The following is a 19963-nucleotide window of genomic DNA, read 5'->3' on the forward strand; positions in this document are numbered from 1 at the left end:
AATAGGTTTTAGAAAAAACAAAATGAAATAGTAAATGGTTTGCGTACCTTTTACAATTCTAAGGGTACCATTACACTAAACGATTTACCAACGATCACGACCAGCGATACGACCTGGCCGTGATCGTTGGTAAGTCGTTGTGTGGTCGCTGGAGAGCTGTCACACAGACAGCTCTCCAGCGACCAACGATGCCGAAGTCCCCGGGTAACCAGGGTAAGCATTGGGTTACTAAGCGCAGGGCCGCGCTTAGTAACCCGATGTTTACCCTGGTTACCATCGTAAATGTAAAAAAAAAAAAAACAGTACATACTTACATTCCGGTGTCACGTCCCTCGCCGTCTGCTTCCCGCACTGACTGTGAGTGCCGGCCGTAAAGTAAAAGCAGAGCGCAGCAGTGACGTCACCGCTGTGCTGTGCTTTACGGCTGGCCGGCACTCACAGTCAGTGCGGGAAGCAGACGGCGAGGGACGTGACACCGGAATGTAAGTATGTACTGTTTGGTTTTTTTTACATTTACGATGGTAACCAGGGTAAACATCGGGTTACTAAGCTCGGCCCTGCGCTTGACAGGTACTTTGCAAGTACAAAATTACAGGAAACAGTACGACCTCAGAATTACATATCTGAACTTTGCCCTAATTATAGTATTTTTACAATACATGACACTACTGAACCTCCTAATCTTTACACCACAGTAGTACAAGGACCATCTCCTTCTCCAGCAAATTCCAAGATATCTTTTTTAGAGATTGTACCAAGAATAACACAACCACCCACAGAGGTAATTTTACACAGTCTGGAGACATGCTCGTTAGTAGCGCCTCCAATAGAGGCACAAAAGAAGAATTTGATTACAAAGTATTTTCCCCCAACACCATTGCAGTCCTCAAAAAGAAAAAGAGGACCAGAGGCTCTTGAGGGAGGAAAGAAAAAAAAAACTCTGGTCTCTCTAAAAGAAGGAGGATTTTATAAAAGAATACTGAACGGAATATAGAGAATAGTACGATTAAATTATTCAATTTATCAAAACATCAACTCTCTAAGGCTGAAGAAGAAATTCTATCTAAAGGTCTAGGCTTCTGTCCCACACAAAGAGCCAGGCCTTTTGATTTATTTCTTGATCTAAATAAGTATGTCCGCAAATTAACAATTATTAGACATTTTGCTATAATGGATCGAACAGCAGGGTGTAAAGACAAGGATGAAGTCAAAACTTGAAAAAGCAGATACCATACTATCCAGTGAAAGTATACATAAAAATGTCCCAAATCTAATTTTAACCCCACCCACCATCGAGGCAGTCATTTGGACACTTTTTATACTTTAGTATCTGAGGAATTTTGGGGATTAAATAAGACTGGAAAAACTATACAAAAAGGGAAAATAGAAAATACGAGTTCTGTAGGTAGAAACAGACTAAGTAATAAAAGAACCATTCAAAAAATGAATATTTCAAAGGAAGAAAAAGAAGCTTTTAAAGAACAATGAAAAAATTGTGATTCGAGGGGCAGATAAAGAAGGGGGTATTGTCATTCAGGACTGAGAGGACTATTTGGAAGAAGCATATAATATATTATCGGATGTAAAATACTATAAAAAAATTAGATGTTGACCCTTCCAAAAGACATATCGAAGAATATCATAGGTTGATAGACACTGCCTTTAATCAAAACATCCTAAATAAAAGGGAAAAACGGTTCCTGACCAACAAAAATCCAAATACAACCCTATTTTATCATCTGCCCAAGGTGCATAAAAATCTTGTGAAACCTCCCGGACGACCGATCATTTCGAGGATAGGGTCACTAACTAGTCAGCTGTCTCATTACATTGATCTGTACCTGCAGGATCTAGTTAGAAAATTACCTTATTTTCTCCTAGACTCCAGCCAATTAATAAAAGAATGTGAAAATTTTGTTTGGGAAGAAGATTACATGTTCATAACTTTAGACGTACACGCTCTACTCCGATATTGATCATAGATTGGGAATAAATTCAGTTTCACATTATTTGAATGAGGTAATTGATATGCCAGAACATCAGAGAAAATTTTTAATAATGGGTCTAAAATTCATATTGGAACACAACCTTTTTACTTTCCAGGGGCAATTGTTTATACAGCGGCTTGGCACCGCTATGGGGACTCGGGTAGCCCCAAGTTTTGCGAATCTTTTCATGGGGTGCTTCAAGTCCTCATCCCCCTTATGTCAGCTACCTTACTGTAACAATATATTATCGACGCTTCATTGACAATTTAATTATATTCTGGAAAGGCACTGCAGTTGAAGCTCAAGAATTTATTGTGGCATTAAACAGGAATGACTGGGGTATCACTTTTTCCGCAGAGGTTAATAAAGAAAAATTAATTTTCTTGATCTAGAAATATCTCATAAAAACAAAAAAATTAGCACTAGAACTTACTTCAAGAAAACTGACACCAATGGTTTCCTCGATTATCGGAGTGCACACCATCAAAAATGGAAGCAAAACATTCCTTATAGCCAGTTCCGTCGAATCAGGAGAAATAATACAAATAAAGATTATGTGGAACAATCGAAAATTTTGATCGATAGGTTTACGGATAAGAAATATCCAAAGCGTTTAATTATGGCAGCATATAGAACCAATCTAGAAAGAACTCAGCAGGAGTGCTTATCCAGAGAGAATAATAAAAATAAGGAAGTGGAAGAGGGGATAACTAAGGAAGGAGGAGAAAAACCTGAGCAGATAACTAATAAAAACAAAAATAATAAGGATAGAAAAAAAGATGGGTGGCAGTATAATTTTATCACTGCTTTTAATAGTAGTAATACAGAGATAAGAAACATTTTAAATAAATATTGGTACTTATTGAAAAAAGATACATTTTTGAAAAAACTTTTACCAGACAAACCCAATATTACTTTTCGTAGGGGCCAAACAGTGAAGGGTATAATTGCCCCTAGTAATCTCAGAATGACCAAAGATGAGGAACGTGAATGCATAAAGAGAAAAGAAAAAATTAGGATAAATAAAACGGATGCTTCCAAACCGGGTATTTATCGATGTGGTTCCCGAAAATGTTGTACCTGCAAAATTATCACCCATATGACTCATCACCTCACGTCGTATAGTACGAGTGAAACCATAACGATCACACAAAAACTAACGTGTGATAGTGATTTTGTGATATATGTTATTACCTGTGCCTGTGGCCTGCAATACGTGGGTCGGACTATTCAGTCCTTAAGATCCCGTATGAATGGCCACAGACAATACTAAAAATGGCTTTTTAAAACAGAGCTTATCCCGGCATTTATGTTTGAAGCATAATAAAACATTCAATATTTCTGTAACCCCGTTGGAGCAAATACCTGTGAATTGTACTAATAGAGTACTTTGGCATTTGGAAATAGTCCCAATGTGAAAAAAGGAAGTGGTGTTTTTTTCTCCTTTTTTTTTTTTTGTTATAATGTATATGTTTGTAGGATTTTACATTTTAGTATGAAATCACACTTTAGTATGTTTAATAGCATTTTAAAAAGAAATTTTATATATAGTATAATTATATTTATAGTGTTTTTAGAAAAGAAAAAATCATTTTAGTGAAGAATTTGTGTGTAAATTTTTTTTTTCTTTTAGTGTGGAATTTTTTAACTTTTTCTTCCTTGTGTGGGGAAACAAAGAAAAGGAAAAAAAACCTTGTGTATAGAATTTATTTGGTATATGAATTTTGTTAGATTCCTCAGAGTGCAAATTCCTGCATATCTGAGTATCTGGGTGTGTCTGACGAATAGATCTGTCAGCCCCCACCCAAATTGATTTGCAGGGATATCTGCTATAAAATGTGTTCAGATAGATCTGTTTATATGCATGACATTGTACCTGAGGAAGACTCCAAGAAGTCAAAACGGTTGTATTTTAGTTTGAAATAAAAATCATCCTTGAATCAGAATATCGAGTTCCATCATCATCCTTCAGGAGCGCATATTGCTGGGAAAAACATTCACAAAGTTCTTGAGCTGTGGTCAGGGATTCCTTCAGTCAGCCTTTCCTCCACTGCCGGAACCGGAGAATTAATTGGAGACCTAGATAAGATACACGGATGATAACCCAGATTGGCAAAGAAAGGTGTAAATTTAGTGGAGGCGCTCTGAGATTTGTTATATGAAAATTCGGCTAATGGCAGCAACTCCAACCAATCATCCTGGAGATGGCTGACATAGCATCTTAGATATTGTTGCAGCGTCTGGTTGGTACGCTCAGTCTGACCATTTGTCTGGGGATGGTAAGCGGAAGAGAGACAGACATTAATATTGAGTGCAGAGCAAAACCCCTTCCAGAATCTTTAATACTACAGTCATGAAGCACCAATATATTTTGTACAGATGAGCGGATAATACCAGCTCTCTCTAGGCACCCAACAGGTGCCCCTCCAGGACTACTCCAAAATACAAAAACCACAAACAAAAGGAGAAAAAACGTCCACTTGAACATATTTAGATAAAAATATTCAAAACTTTATTAGAGTATAACAATCACATACATGCATAAATGCATAAAGTACAAAATGGGTGTGTTGTAAACACAGCCAAATAGCAGGAGACACAAAAAGAAGAAACATGGCAATGACCAAGTTAGAGGGGGAATACTCAAATATACCCTTCTGGTAGCAGCATCAATTAAGATCTAAAAGATCATGTGTGACCATGTACCATCATTGTATCTGATATACATTATAAGATCACCCTGTATACATAATCACATACTCATATGTGTTTGCTGCTTACCCATTAGTGGTCAGGGCTGGTATCCCCTCCTCGCTTGGTCCCCCCGGACGCGCGTTTCGCGTGGCTTTTTCAACACCCAAAATTCTTTTAGCCTCAATTTTTTAATTTTCACATGGGCGACAGGATAAAATGGATCCTAAAATTTGTTGGGCAATTTCTCCTGAGTACGCCGATACCTCATATGTGGGGGTAAACCACTGTTTGGGCGCATGGCAAGGCTCGGAAGGGAAGGCGCGCCATTTGACTTTTTGAATGGAAAAGTAGCTCCAATCGTTAGCGGACACCATGTCGCGTTTGGAGAGCCCCTGTGTGCCTAAACATTGGAGCTCCCCCACAAGTGACCCCATTTTGGAAACTAGACCCCCCAAGCAACTTCTCTAGATGCATAGTGGGCACTTTAAACCAACAAGTGCTTCACAGAAGTTTATAACGCAGAGCCGTGAAAATAAAAAATAATTTTTCTTTCCTCAAAAATGATTTTTAGCCCAGAATTTTTTATTTTCCCAAGGGTAACAGGAGAAATTGGACCCCAAATGTTGTTGTCCAGTTTGTCCTGAGTACGATGATACCCCATATGTGGGGGTAAACCACTGTTTGGGTGCACGGCAGGGCTTGGAAGGGAAGGCACGCCATTTGGCTTTTTGAATGGAAAATTAGCTCCAATCATTAGCGGACACCATGTCGCGTTTGGAGAGCCCCTGTGTGCCTAAACATTGGAGCTTCCCCATAAGTGACCACATTTTGGAAACGAGACCTCCCAAGGAACTAATCTAGATGTGTGGTGAGCACTTTGAACCCCCAAGTGCTTCACAGAAGTTTATAACGCAGAGCCATGAAAATAAAAAATCATTTTTCTTTTCTCAAAAAATTTTTTTTAGCCCTGAATTTTTTATTTTCCCAAGGGTAACAGGAGAAATTGGACCCCAAAAGTTGTTGTCCAGTTTCTCCTGAGAACGCTGATACCCCATATGTGGGGGTAAACCACTGCTTGGGCACACGTCGGGGTTCGGAAGGGAAGTAGTGACGTTTTGAAATGCAGACTTTGATGGAATGCTCTGCGGGCGTCACGTTGCGTTTGCAGAGCCCCTGATGTGCCTAAACAGTAGAAACCCCCCACAAGTGACCCCATTTTGGAAACTAGACCCCCAAATGAACTTATCTAGATGTGTGGTGAGCACTTTGAACCCCTAAGTGCTTCACAGAAGTTTATAACGCAGAGCCGTGAAAATAATAAATATGTTTTCTTTCCTCAAAAAAAAAATTTTTAGCCCTGATTTTTTTATTTTCCCAAGGGTAACAGGAGAAATTTGACCCCAAGAGTTGTTGTCCAGTTTCTCCTGAGTATGCTGATACCCCATATGTGGGGGTAAACCACTGTTTGGGCACATGCCGGGGCTTGGAAGTGAAGTAGTGATGTTTTGAAATGCAGACTTTGATGGAATGCTCTGCGGGCATCACGTTGCGTTTGCAGAGCCCCTGATGTGCCTAAACAGTAGAAACCCCCCACAAGTGACCCCATTTTGGAAACTAAACCCCCAAGGGAACTTATCTAGATGTGTGGTGAGCACTTTGAACCCCTAAGTGCTTCACAGAAGTTTATAACGCAGAGCCGTGAAAATAAAAAATCATTTTTCTTTCCTCAAAAATAATTTTTTAGCCCGCAATTTTTTATTTTCCCAAGGGTTACAGGAGAAATTGGACCCCAAAAGTTGTTGATCAGTTTCTTCTGAGTTCGCTGGTACCCCATATGTGGGGGTAAAGCACTGTTTGGGCACATGCCGGGGCTTGGAAGTGAAGTAGTGATGTTTTGAAATGCAGACTTTGATGGAATGCTCTGCGGGCGTCACGTTGCGTTTGCAGAGCCCCTGATGTGCCTAAACAGTAGAAACCCCCCACAAGTGACCCCATTTTGGAAACTAAACCCCCAAGGGAACTTATCTAGATGTGTGGTGAGCACTTTGAACCCCTAAGTGCTTCACAGAAGTTTATAACGCAGAGCCGTGAAAATAATAAATACGTTTTCTTTCCTCAAAAAATTTTTTTTAGCCCTGATTTTTTTATTTTCCCAAGGGTAACAGGAGAAATTTGACCCCAAGAGTTGTTGTCCAGTTTCTCCTGAGTACGGTGATACCCAATATGTGGGGGTAAACCACTGTTTGGGCACATGCCGGAGCTCGGAAGTGAAGTAGTGACGTTTTGAAATGCAGACTTTGATGGAATGCTCTGCGGGCATCATGTTGCGTTTGCAGAGCCCCTGATGTGCCTAAACAGTAGAAACTCCCCACAAGTGACCCCATTTTGGAAACTAAACCCCCAAGGGAACTTATCTAGATGTGTGGTGAGCACTTTGAACCCCCAAGTGCTTCACAGAAGTTTATAACGCAGAGCCGTGAAAATAAAAAATCATTTTTCTTTCCTCAAAAATAATTTTTTAGCCCGCAATTTTTTATTTTTCCAAGGGTTACAGAAGAAATTGGACCCCAAAAGTTGTTGATCAGTTTCTCCTGAGTACGCTGGTACCCCATATGTGGGGGTAAAGCACTGTTTGGGCACATGCCGGGGCTTGGAAGTGAAGTAGTGATGTTTTGAAATGCAGACTTTGATGGAATGCTCTGCGGGCGTCACGTTGCGTTTGCAGAGCCCCTGATGTGCCTAAACAGTAGAAACCCCCCACAAGTGACCCCATTTTGGAAACTAAACCCCCAAGGGAACTTATCTAGATGTGTGGTGAGCACTTTGAACCCCTAAGTGCTTCACAGAAGTTTATAACGCAGAGCCGTGAAAATAATAAATACGTTTTCTTTCCTCAAAAAATTTTTTTTAACCCTGATTTTTTTATTTTCCCAAGGGTAACAGGAGAAATTTGACCCCAAGAGTTGTTGTCCAGTTTCTCCTGAGTACGGTGATACCCAATATGTGGGGGTAAACCACTGTTTGGGCACATGCCGGAGCTCGGAAGTGAAGTAGTGACGTTTTGAAATGCAGACTTTGATGGAATGCTCTGCGGGCATCATGTTGCGTTTGCAGAGCCCCTGATGTGCCTAAACAGTAGAAACTCCCCACAAGTGACCCCATTTTGGAAACTAAACCCCCAAGGGAACTTATCTAGATGTGTGGTGAGCACTTTGAACCCCCAAGTGCTTCACAGAAGTTTATAACGCAGAGCCGTGAAAATAAAAAATCATTTTTCTTTCCTCAAAAATAATTTTTTAGCCCGCAATTTTTTATTTTTCCAAGGGTTACAGAAGAAATTGGACCCCAAAAGTTGTTGATCAGTTTCTCCTGAGTACGCTGGTACCCCATATGTGGGGGTAAAGCACTGTTTGGGCACATGTCGGGGCTCGGAAGGGAGAGAGCACCATTTTACTTTTTCAACGCAAGATTGGCTGGAATCAATGGTGGGGCCGTGTCGCGTTTGGAGACCCCCTGATGTGCCTAAAAAGTGGAAACCCCTCAATTCTAACTCCAACACTAACCCCAACACACCCCTAACTCTAATCCCAACCCTAACCACAACCCTAACCCCAACACACCCCTAACCCTAGTCTTACCCCTAATTCCAACCCTAAGGCTATGTGCTCACGTTGTGGATTTGTGTGGATTTTTCCGCAGTTTTTGAAAAATCTGCAGGTAAAATGCACTGCGCTTTACCTGCGGATTTACCGCGGATTTCCAGTGTTTTTTGTGTGGATTTCACTTGCGGATTCCTATTATGGAGCAGGTGTAAAACGCTGCGGAATTGCACAAAGAATTGACATGCTGCGGAAAATACAACGCAGCGTTTCCGCGCTGTATTTTCCGCACCATGGGCACAGCGGATTTGGTTTTCCATAGGTTTACGTGGTACTGTAAACGTGATGGAAAACTGATACGAATCCGCAGCGACCAATCCGCTGCGGATCCGCAGCCAAATCCGCACCGTGTGCACATAGCCTAATTCTAACCCTAATTCTAACCCTAGCCCTAAGTGCAACCCTAGCCCTAAGTGCAACCCTAGCCCTAAGTGCTTCCCTAGCCCTAAGTGCAACCCTAGCCCTAAGTGCAACCCTAGCCCTAAGTGCAACCCTAACCCTAAGTGCAACCCTAGCCCTAAGTGCAACCCTAAGTGCAACCCTAGCCCTAAGTGCAACCCTAAGTGCAACCCTAGCCCTAAGTGCAACCCTAAGTGCAACCCTAAGTGCAACCCTAAGTGCAACCCTAGCCCTAAGTGCAACCCTAAGTGCAACCCTAAGTGCTACCCTAAGTGCAACCCTAGCCCTAAGTGCAACCCTAAGTGCAACCCTAGCCCTAAGTGCAACCCTAGCCCTAAGTGCAACCCTAAGTGCAACCCTAACCCTACCCCTAACTGTACCCCTAACCCTACCCCTAACCCTAATGGAAAAACAAAAATAATTATATTTTCTGTATTGTATTATTGTCCCTACCTATGGGGATGATAAAGGGGGTGATTTATTTACTTTTTTTTATTTTGATCGCTGTGATAGAACTTATCACAGCGACCAAAATGTGCAGGAACGAATCTGCCGGCTGGCAGAATCGGCGGGCGCACTGCGTATGCGCCCGCCATTTTCCAAGATGGCGGCGCCCATGAAGCAGACGGCCGGACACCGGGAGGGACATCGGAGCTAGGTAAGTATGGGGGGTGGGACCGGAACACGGGGGGGGGGGGTCGGAGGACCTGGGGAGCGGACAGGAGGACCGGGGGAGCCGACAGGAGGGAGGAGGGGAGCGGAACGGAGATCGGGGCAAAAAGGACGACTGGGGAGGCGATCGGTGGGGTGGGGTGGGGGCAGATCGGGGTCTCCAGCCATGGCAGATGCTATTGCAGCATCGGCCATGGCTGGATTGTAATATTTCACCATTTTCATAGGTGAAATATTACAAATCGCTCTGATTGGCAGTTTCACTTTCAACAGCCAATCAGAGTGATCGTAGCCACAGGGGGGTGAAGCCACCCCCCCTGGGCTGAAGTACCACTCCCCCTGTCTCTGCAGATCGGGTAAAATGGGAGTTAACCCCTTCACCCGATCTGCAGGGACGCGATCATTCTGTGACACAGCATATGCGTCACAGGTCGGATTGGCACCGACTTTCATGATGCATACGCTGTGTCACAGGTCGGGAAGGGGTTAATTGATGCTGCTACCAGAAGGGTATATTTGAGTATTCCCCCTCTAACTTGGTCATTGCCACGTTTCTCCTTTTTGTGTCTCCTGCTATTTGGCTGTGTTTACAACACACCCATTTTGTACTTTATGCATTTATGCATGTATGTGATTGTTATACTCTAATAAAGTTTTGAATATTTTTATCTAAATATGTTCAAGTGGACGTTTTTTCTCCTTTTGTTTGTGTTTTTTTTTTTTTTTCCCTTCCAGAATCTTGAAGTGAACTGTACTCCACGGTCAGAGATAATCTCATCCGGAACCCCATGCAACCGAAAGACATTCTGTATAACCAAGTTCACTGTATCTTTAGCTGAGGGGAGGCTGGTGCACGGAACAAAATGAGCAGCTTTAGTCAGGCGATCAACTACCACCATGATTGTATTTATGCCCCCCGATGTAGGCAGCTCCACAATAAAGTCCATTGATATAGACCCCCAAGGGTGGGACGGAACAGGTAATGGTTGTAGAAGACCCGTAGGTGCCACATGACGAGTCTTGTAACGAGCATATACCTCACAAGAGAACATAGTCCTTGGTGTCCCTCAGGCAAGTTGGCCACCAGAAGAATCGGCTCTGGAACTCTTGTGTCTTCTGTACCCCCCTGTGACCAGCCAACTTGGAGTCATGTACCAACTTGAAGATCTACAGACGGATGACCTCAGGGACGTAGATATGTAAATCTCTGAACCACATGCCACCCTTAAAGACAAGATTAATATCCACAGGTGGGTTGGCCAGAAATACATCACCGTCATAGGCCTCCCTGCACTCCTTCCACAAGTCCTGATCATGGATAAAATTGGCATCAGATAGAATGGTCTTGGATGGGGCTCCAGGTACAGAATCCGCAGCATGGATTTGGGATAAAGTATCAGCATTCCCATTACGAGAACCTGGACAGTACGAGATAACAAAGTTAAATTGATTTAAAAATAAGTTCCAATGAGCCTGACGAGGAGAAAGACATCTAGCGGATCTAAGGAACTCTAAATTGTGATGGTCAGTTAGCACTATGATCTGTTGTGCAGCTCATTGCAGATGATGCCTCCATTCTTTGAAAGCCGCAATAATAGCCAGCAATTCCTTGTCTCCCACATCATAATTCTTCTCTGCTGAGGTTAGTCTACGGGAAAAGAAAGCACAAGGATGTAGCAGTCCCTTCTCTCCAGTTCTTTGGGAGAGAATAGCCCCCAAAGCATTATCAGAAGCGTCCACCTCCACAATGAAAGAAAGTGTTGGATCTGGGTGTATCAACAGCGGTGCTGATGTGAAACAGATCTTAAGCCTATCAAAAGCTTCTTGAGCCTGTGATGACCACTTAAAGGGCTTTTCCTTCTTTGTCAAGGAAGTAATGGGACGGACAATATCAGAAAAATTTCGAATGAAGCGCCTGTTGAAATTTGCAAAACCAATAAAACGTTGGACCTCCTTAACGTTCTTGGGTACTGGCCAGTCAAGGATAGCCTGAATTTTACCAGATTCCATGTTCAGCCCCTGGGGAGAGATGATATAACCTAAGAACTGTATCTCAGAACGATGGAACTCGCATTTCTCCGGCTTAATATACAGATGGTTCTCTTTCAGACGTCTTAAAACAGTTTTGACATATTCTTCATGTTCCTGTAAAGAGTCAGAAAAGATTAGTATATCATCCAAATAGATCACCACAAACTGGTCCAACAAATCTCTGAAAATGTCATTATCAAGGTGTTGAAACGTTGCAGGGGCGTTACAAAGGCCGAAGGGCATCACAAGATATTCAAAGTGTCCATACTGGCATCTGAATGCTGTCTTCCACTCATCCCCTGGACGAATACGCACCAAATTATAAGCCCCACGAAGATCCAGTTTAGAGAACACCTTAGCATGGCGGACTCTTTCCAGTAATTCCGGAATCAGAGGCAAAGGGTAACGGCTTCGTACGGTTACCTTATTGAGTTCCCGATAGTCAACACAGGGTCTCAGGGTCCCATCCTTCTTTTTACAAAAAATATAGGTGCCCCTGCTGGTGAGGAAGAAGGACGTATGAAGCCTTGGGCCAGATTTTCATCAATATACTCCTTTAAGGCTTGAAGCTCAGGTGCCGCCAAAGGGTATACGTTACCAAAAGGAATAGCTGCCCCAGGAAGCAGCTCAATGGGACAGTCATAATGCCTGTGTGGAGGAAGCTGATCTGCATTCTTCTTGTCACAGATGTCAGAGAATTCTTTATATGTTGGAGGTAAAGAAAATACCTGTACATGTGGTTCCGTAGTTGTGGACTCAGGGACAGCTTCTGTTAACGCTGAGTTGCTCGTTGTTGGAAAGATAATCTCCTTTGTCTCTCAGTTGATAATTGGGTTCTGAGAACGCAACCAAGGAATGCCTAAAATCACAGGAAAATGAGGAGAAGAAATTAGCAAGAAAGAAAGTTGCTCCTGATGATTAGGCTCCAACAAAATTTCAAGGGGTACGGTCTCCTGATCCACAGGCCCAGAGATTAAAGGTGACCCATCCACTGTTTCCATGGTAACTGGAGAGGCTCTTTGCTGAATTTCAATACCATGTTCCTTGGCAAATGTGATATCCATGAAATTGCCACCTGTACCAGAGTCAATCATAGCTGCACTGGAAATCCACTGTCCTGAACACAGGATCTTAATAGGGAGAGAACAGTGAGAGTTCTTTTCCTTAAGCTCCTTGGGGGGTGAAGTCATAGAAAGTGAATGGAATACAGTGTTTAAAGGCAGGCTACATTCAGAGATGTCAGACTCATCATCACAATTGTCATACTCCCCTACTGCTGCTAGCACCTTGTTAGGCCGTCTAGGACACTTAGGACAATTGATCAAGAAGTGGTCAGACTGGTCGCAGTAGAAACATAGACTTTCACGAAGGCGATGCTCCCGGCGCTCATTGATCTCGCGCCTCTGAACGGAATCAATTTGCATGGGCACCGCCTCCTCCTCCCGAGATGTTTTACCTGCAGGCTCTTTGGAAGGAAGGGAAAAGTTAGAAATACGGTTATATGCAGCAAACTTCTCCTGCCTACGCTCAGTAAGGCGAATGTCTATGCGCACACAATGCTGTATAAATGTCTCTAGCTCTTGTGGTGACTCAGAGCGAGCTAGTTCATCTTTTACAATACTAGACAGACCCCTTTTAAAAATAGGCAATTGTGCATAACTCTCCCAATTGGTATCTACCGCTAATCTCCTGAATTCAGTAGCATACTCAATAACAGAACGTTTAGCCTGGCGTATTGACAATAAAGCAGATTCAGCGGTTGCACAGCGATTACGGTCATCAAACATTAATGCCATAGCGGCCAAAAAAATAATTCAAGTTATTTAACCGTGGGTCACGAGACTCAATCATCGGATTCACCCAGGCGAGCGCTCGTGGGGTCAACAGCATTATTACACACAATACTTTGGATCTATCATTAGGAAAATGGTCAGCATGCACATCAAAATATAGCATACATTGATTCACAAAGCAACAAAATTTGTCACGATCACCATTAAATCTGAATGGGGGCAACTTAGGTGGGCTAGCTGGTGGCGGTTGCCCAGAGGGTAAAGTCGCTTATGCAGCTATTTGCGTGCTTATGTCCTGAAAAGCCCGTCCATACTGGGACTCTATGCCAGCAAGTTTGTTTTCCTGGGCTGCCATGCGGGTGCTTAAGTCCTGCAAAGTCTGTCCAAACACTTGTTGATTGTGTTCAAAGCTTCCAAGCTTCTTTTGCAGACCTTCCACATCTTTCTGCAGTGATCTAATTATGGAAAACACCTGCTCTAATCTGCTTTCTGCAGTCATTGTTCCAGCAGTCTCCTATTCTGTGGCTAGAGTATCCTGTAATAATTATAGGGGATAACTCAGGACACTCTTTGCGTGGAACAAGACAACTACAGGACACAGTTTTATAAGTGGTAAAGTCTATATTATCACACGGTGATTCAAACAGGTGCAGAGAGAAACTCAAGTCCACAACACTTGGTGTAAATATTAAACGCAGCTTAGCAGTCTATAGGGAACTTCAGAGGAAAATGCAAACACGCAAAAAGTCTATGAATCACAGTTATTCTTGAGGATACTTGACACAAATAAGTCCTTGTCTTAGTCCAAACACAGATAGATATGCTTATAAGGCAGTTCAAATAATATCTTAGCACAACCAGGGAGGCCTGAGTAATAGTCTCAGGTTTTTGCAGAGCAGCAACAGCTTACATGTCCAGCAAATGCAGATGGAAGTAAACACAAGCAACAGATGAAGGAGGATTACTGGAAACTGGTGTATGCAGCAGGAACTCAGAGCAGAGTAGCAGGATCACCACTCTGGTTCACAGGAGCAAGTATATAGCCTGGGAGTCACCAGAGGTCAGGAGCTGGATGCAAGGCAGAATACTCTAGCACAGACTGAAGGCTGGGGTGGAGTTTTATAGCAGGAAGACACAGTGCACATGAGACCAAAGACGCCATCTTGGAAAAGGGCAGTAATGCACAAAAGGTAATAAAAAATGTTCAGAGTCCTGACAGAAGGGTACTTGGTAATAAAAATATTAGGCAGTAGGAGGCTGATTTAAAGGGAACCTGTCACCCCCAAAATCGAAGATGAGCTAAGCCTAACGGCATCAGGGGCTTATCTACAGCATTCTGTAATGCTGTAGATAAGCCTCCGATGTGTCCTGAAAGATGAGAAAAAGAGGTTAGATTATACTCACCTGGGGGGGCGGTCCAGTCTGGGGCCTCCCATCTTTTTACGATGACGTCCTCTTCTTGTATTCACGCTGCGGCTCCGGGGCAGGCGTATTTTGTCTGCCCTGTTGTGGGCAGAGCAAAGTACTGCAGTGCACAGGCGTCGGGAAAGGTCAGAGAGGCCACGTTCAGTGGGTCTAAGGAGAGAAATATATCATATCAGCCAATCTATCTCACCGTTGAGACCGCTAGGATAAAGAGTATCCAGGGTGTATATCCAGTAGGTTTCTCATTGTTTAAGTATACGGATGTGGTTGCCATCCTTTTAGGCACTTTCTCAATTATTTGAAACCTTAGTTGGGACACATTGTGTTTGGCCTCTTTGAAATGTGCAGGTAGAGGTAGCCATTTGTTTTCGCATCTGATGGTAGACTTGTGGCTAGAAATGCGATCCCTGATAGCCTGAGTGGTCTCTCCCACTTATAGTAGTCCGCAAGGACATTTGATGGTATACACCACGAAATTAGTTTCACAAGTGAAATAATCCTTAATGGGGTAAGATTTACCTGTGCGTGGATGGATGACCTCATCACCCTTAATGATGTTAAAGAAACTCATGCAATTAAGACACGGGAAGGTGCCCGTTCTTCTAAGCCCCTTCAAGGTTTGTGTGGATGTCTGGTTAGAATGTCTCATGTCGGCTCTGACCAATTTGTCTTTGATGTTCTGGAGCCTTCTTAAACACATCAATGGCGGATTTTTGAATATGGCAAAGTTAGGATAAGCTTTGGTTAGTAGAGGCCAGTGTTTGTGAATGAGGTTATGGACGTTTTGCATAGATGGATGGTGGCCATGGTCAAAAGGGAGTCTGGGTGGCTTTGGTGAAGTGGTGGTAGTACAGTCAGAGTCTGCTAAAGCATTAACAGACTTACAACTGACACACTCCTCTCCCCTCCCCATTTCCTTTTTTCATGTTTTTCCTTTTTTTAAATCAGCCGCCTACTGCCTAGTATTATTTCTATTTCATCTTTCAGGACACATCGGAGGCTTATCTACAGCATTACAGAATGCTGTAGAAAAGCCCCTGAGGCCGGTGGGCTTAGCTCATCTTCGATTTTGTGGGTGACAGGTTCCCTTTAAATCAGCCTCCTACTGCCTAATATTTTTATTACCAAGTACCCTACCTAATTATGCCTTCCATCACTCTTGCTTATAGGACATTGCGCTAAATGAAATATTGCATAGCAGTGACACTATCTACTCGGTGACTCTTCACTCAAAAGGGTTTGCGATTGCCTGATTATTGTTAGTCTTACTTGCGTTTTTTTTCATGACTGTTGCCAGCAACCTGCTTTCTTGTCTATGATGCCTCTAGGTATTCATTGGATCTTACTATATCAATGCATATTGCATTACTAATGAACCTTTGAATATGCCTCTTTGTAAATATTTGTATATATCTTGTACATATCTGGTCCTCACTGTATGTATATTTTTTTATTTTCCAGCGACTATGTGATAAAGGCTGTTTTCCAGCCGAAATGTCTCTAGCTGTCGCTTTACTCATCACCATTAATAAATATTCATCTGAAGCATACCTTTTTCCATTGTATGAGTGCAGTGATTCTACATTGAACTTGTATCTACGGAGCCAATGGTCCTTTTTCACTAGCACCATATACCCATATTGTTCTGTCGAGTGCTAACCATTGATATCATATATTCATGCAAAACTCGACAGTCTATTCTTTTTCTTAGAAATGAAGGCTATTCCATGTGAAAAATTGCCAAGAAACTGAAGATTTCCTACAACGGTGTGTACTATTCCCTTCAGAGGAGAGCACAAACAGGCTCTAACCAGAGTTGAAAGAGAGGTGGGAGGCCCCGCTGCACAACTGAGCAACCAGACAAGTACATTAGTTTGTAGTTTGAGAAATCGACGCTTCACTGGTCCTCAACTGGCAGCTTCATTAAATAGTACCCACAAAACGCCAGTGTCAACGTCTACAGTGAAGAGGCAACTCCGGGATGATGGCCTTCAGGGCAGAGTGGCAAAGAAAAAGCCATATCTGAGACTGGTTAATAAAAGGAAAAGATTAATATGGGCAAAAGAACACAGACATTGGACAGAAGAAGATTGGAAAAAAGTTATGGACAGACAAAACCAAGTTTGAGGTGTTAGGATCACACAGAAGAACCTTTGTGAGATGCAGAACAACTGAAAAGATGCTGGAACAGTGCCTGACGCCAAGCTTGGTGGAGGTAATGTGATGGTCTAAGGTTGCATTGGTGCTGGTAAAGTGGGAGATTTGTACAAGGTAAAAGGGATTTTGAATAAGAAAGGCTATCACTCCATTCTGCCATGCCATACCCTGTGGACAGTACTTGATTGGAGCAAAAAAAAACTAAAACTAAAACAGGACAATGACCCAAAGCACACCTCCAAATTATGCAAGAACTATTTAGGGAAGAAGCAAAGAGCTGGTATTCTATCTGTAATGCCAGCGCAGTCACCATATCTAACCCCACTGAGCTGCTATGGGAGCAGCTTGACCGTATGGTACGCAGAAAGTGCCCATCCAGCCAAACCAACTTGTTGGAGGGGCTTCTGGATGCATGGGGTGAAATTTCTCCAGATTACCTCAGCAAATTAACTGCTAGAATGTCAAAGGTCTGCAATGCTGTAATTGCTGCAAAGGGAGCATTCTTTGACAAAAGCAACGTTTGAAGGAGAAAACTATTATTTCAAATAAAAATCTTTTTTTCGAACTCTGTCAATGTCTGGACTAGATTTTCAATTCGTTTGGCAACTCATTGGATTAATACACTACCGTTCAAAAGTTTAGGGTCACCCAGACAATTTTGTGTTTTCTATTTAAACTCATACTTTTATTAATCCAAATGTTTGAACGATAGTGGAAAAGTATGAGTTTTCATGGAAAACACAAAATTGTCTGGGTGACCCTAAACTTTTGAACGGTAGTCCACCGACCAAGAATCCCAGAAAGTGCAGAGAATTAAATCAATATTGGCCTTTTCAATCAGAGCTCATTTCTGTGGGCTTTACCAAGAAGTGGTGGCTTATGGACCTCTCTAGCACGTGTCTTACAGGGGTTTCACATGAACTAGAGACAAAAGTTAATTATAATCAATATATCTTGGAATAATAATAATTTCCAAGTGATTTGGAAGTGATTAAATAAAATTTTCCTGTGCTGAGATAATCTTATAAATGTGCCTCTTTTATGTGCTGTGTAATGGCTGTGTCTGTCCATGCAGCGACATGGTCTGATCATACCACAGCTCCTGGGCAGGGGAGGAAGCAAAAGATAGGAAACTGACAGGAAAGCATGGGATTGTAGAGGATTCTTTTTGTGAGGTAAAACATTTCCCTGCCTGCTTTTAAATAATGTTTTACCTCAAAGAAGGAATCATTTGTGAGCCCATGCTGTAATGTCTGTATGCTGTTCCTTGCAGGGTAAGACACAGCCGTTACACAGCACATAGCAGGGGCACATTCAGGGCCGGCTCCAGGTTTTTGAGGGCCCCGGGCGAAAGAGTCTCAGTGGGCCCCCCCTTTCACACATACCACGATTCATGATGCACAAATACAGCTGAGAAATATAGCTATAGTACAATGCCAGATTTCACTTCTTACATGAGTGATAGCTATTGAAAATTCTGCAGTGTATATATACAGGACAGGAGGAGTGGTACTGTGCAGTGTATATATACAGGACAGGAGGAGCGGTAGTGTGCAGTGTATATATACAGGGCAGTGATGGTACTGTGCAGTGTATATATACAGGACAGGAGGAGTGGTACTGTGCAGTGTATATATACAGGACAGGAGGAGTGGTACTGTGCAGTGTATATATACAGGACAGGAGAAATGGTACTGTGCAGTGTATATATACAGGACAGGAGGAGTGGTACTGTGCAGTGTATATATACAGGACAGGAGGAGTGGTACTGTGCAGTGTATATATACAGGGCAGGAGGAGTGGTACTGTGCAGTGTATATATACAGGACAGGAGGAGTGGTACTGTGCAGTGTATATATACAGGACAGGAGGAGTGGTACTGTGCAGTGTATATATATACAGGACAGGAGGAGTGGTACTGTGCAGTGTATATATACAGGAGGAGTGGTACTGTGCAGTGTATATATACAGGACAGGAGGAGCAGTTCTGTGCGGTGTATATATACAGGACATGAGGAGCGGTACTGTGCAGTGTATATATAGGGCAGGAGGAGTGGTACTGTGCAGTGTATATACAGGGCAGGAGGAGTGGTACTGTGCAGTGTATATATACAGGGGAGTGATGGTACTGTGCAGTGTATATATACAGGACACGAGGAGCGGTACTGGGCAGTGTATATATACAGGGCAGTGATGGTACTGTGCAGTGTATATATATTTCAACAGCCGCGCAGCCCAGGCCCCCAGCACCTGTCCTGTATATATATTATATATACTGTCATACAGGCTGTATAGATACAGTATATACATATACAGGACAGGTGCTGGGGGCCTGGGCGGCTGCTGAAGTATATAATATACAGTATATCAGCTGTGGCCGCCCCAGGTCACCCAGACTGTCAGAATACAGAGATACATCGCACTCACTCAGGGCGGGTTAGGAGCTCCTTCGGAATCTGGCTGCCTGAATCTGATAAGTTCAGTTCAGCAGTCAGTGAGTGCAGCCAGCGAGGGGCGGGCGGGAGAGCAGAGCAGGAGAACGTGCTCTCTCCGCCCACAAACAGTGTCACGCTGGCTGCCTTCTTAACCCCTATGTGCCTGGCCCTGCACTGACAGTGAGAAGATGCTTGTGCCAGCACAAATTGAACGGCCAGATGGATCTCTGACAGCGTGAGTGGGCCCCCCCGTCTCGCCAGGGCCCCGGCACTTGCCCGGGTGCGCCGGGTGCTGACGCCAGCCCTGGGCACATTTCGAAAATTATCTCAGCACAGGAGCATTTTATTTACACATCCAATTGTGGAAATTATCCAAAGACTGATTACAATGAACTTTTGTTCTGGACAACTGCTTAACGACTGCCGATATGCCTTTTAATGGCGGCAGTTAAGGGTACTTACGCCTCAGTGCCATTTTTTTATCTTTGCTGAGAAGCACGTGTATAGAACCCCCCAGAGTTGGAATTTCTCCAAGGTTTCGGCTACCAGGGGTAGCCGAGATGCCAGAGAACATAATTCAGGTCGTTTTTACCAAACCATATTGCAGTCACCGTTATTAACCCCTTTACCCCCAAGGGTGGTTTGCACATTAATGTCCGGGCCAATTTTTACATTTCTGACCACTGTCCCTTTATGAGGTTATAACTCTG

Source organism: Ranitomeya variabilis, chromosome 6 (assembly GCF_051348905.1).
Source record: "Ranitomeya variabilis isolate aRanVar5 chromosome 6, aRanVar5.hap1, whole genome shotgun sequence".
Taxonomy (NCBI): Eukaryota; Metazoa; Chordata; class Amphibia; order Anura; family Dendrobatidae; genus Ranitomeya; species Ranitomeya variabilis.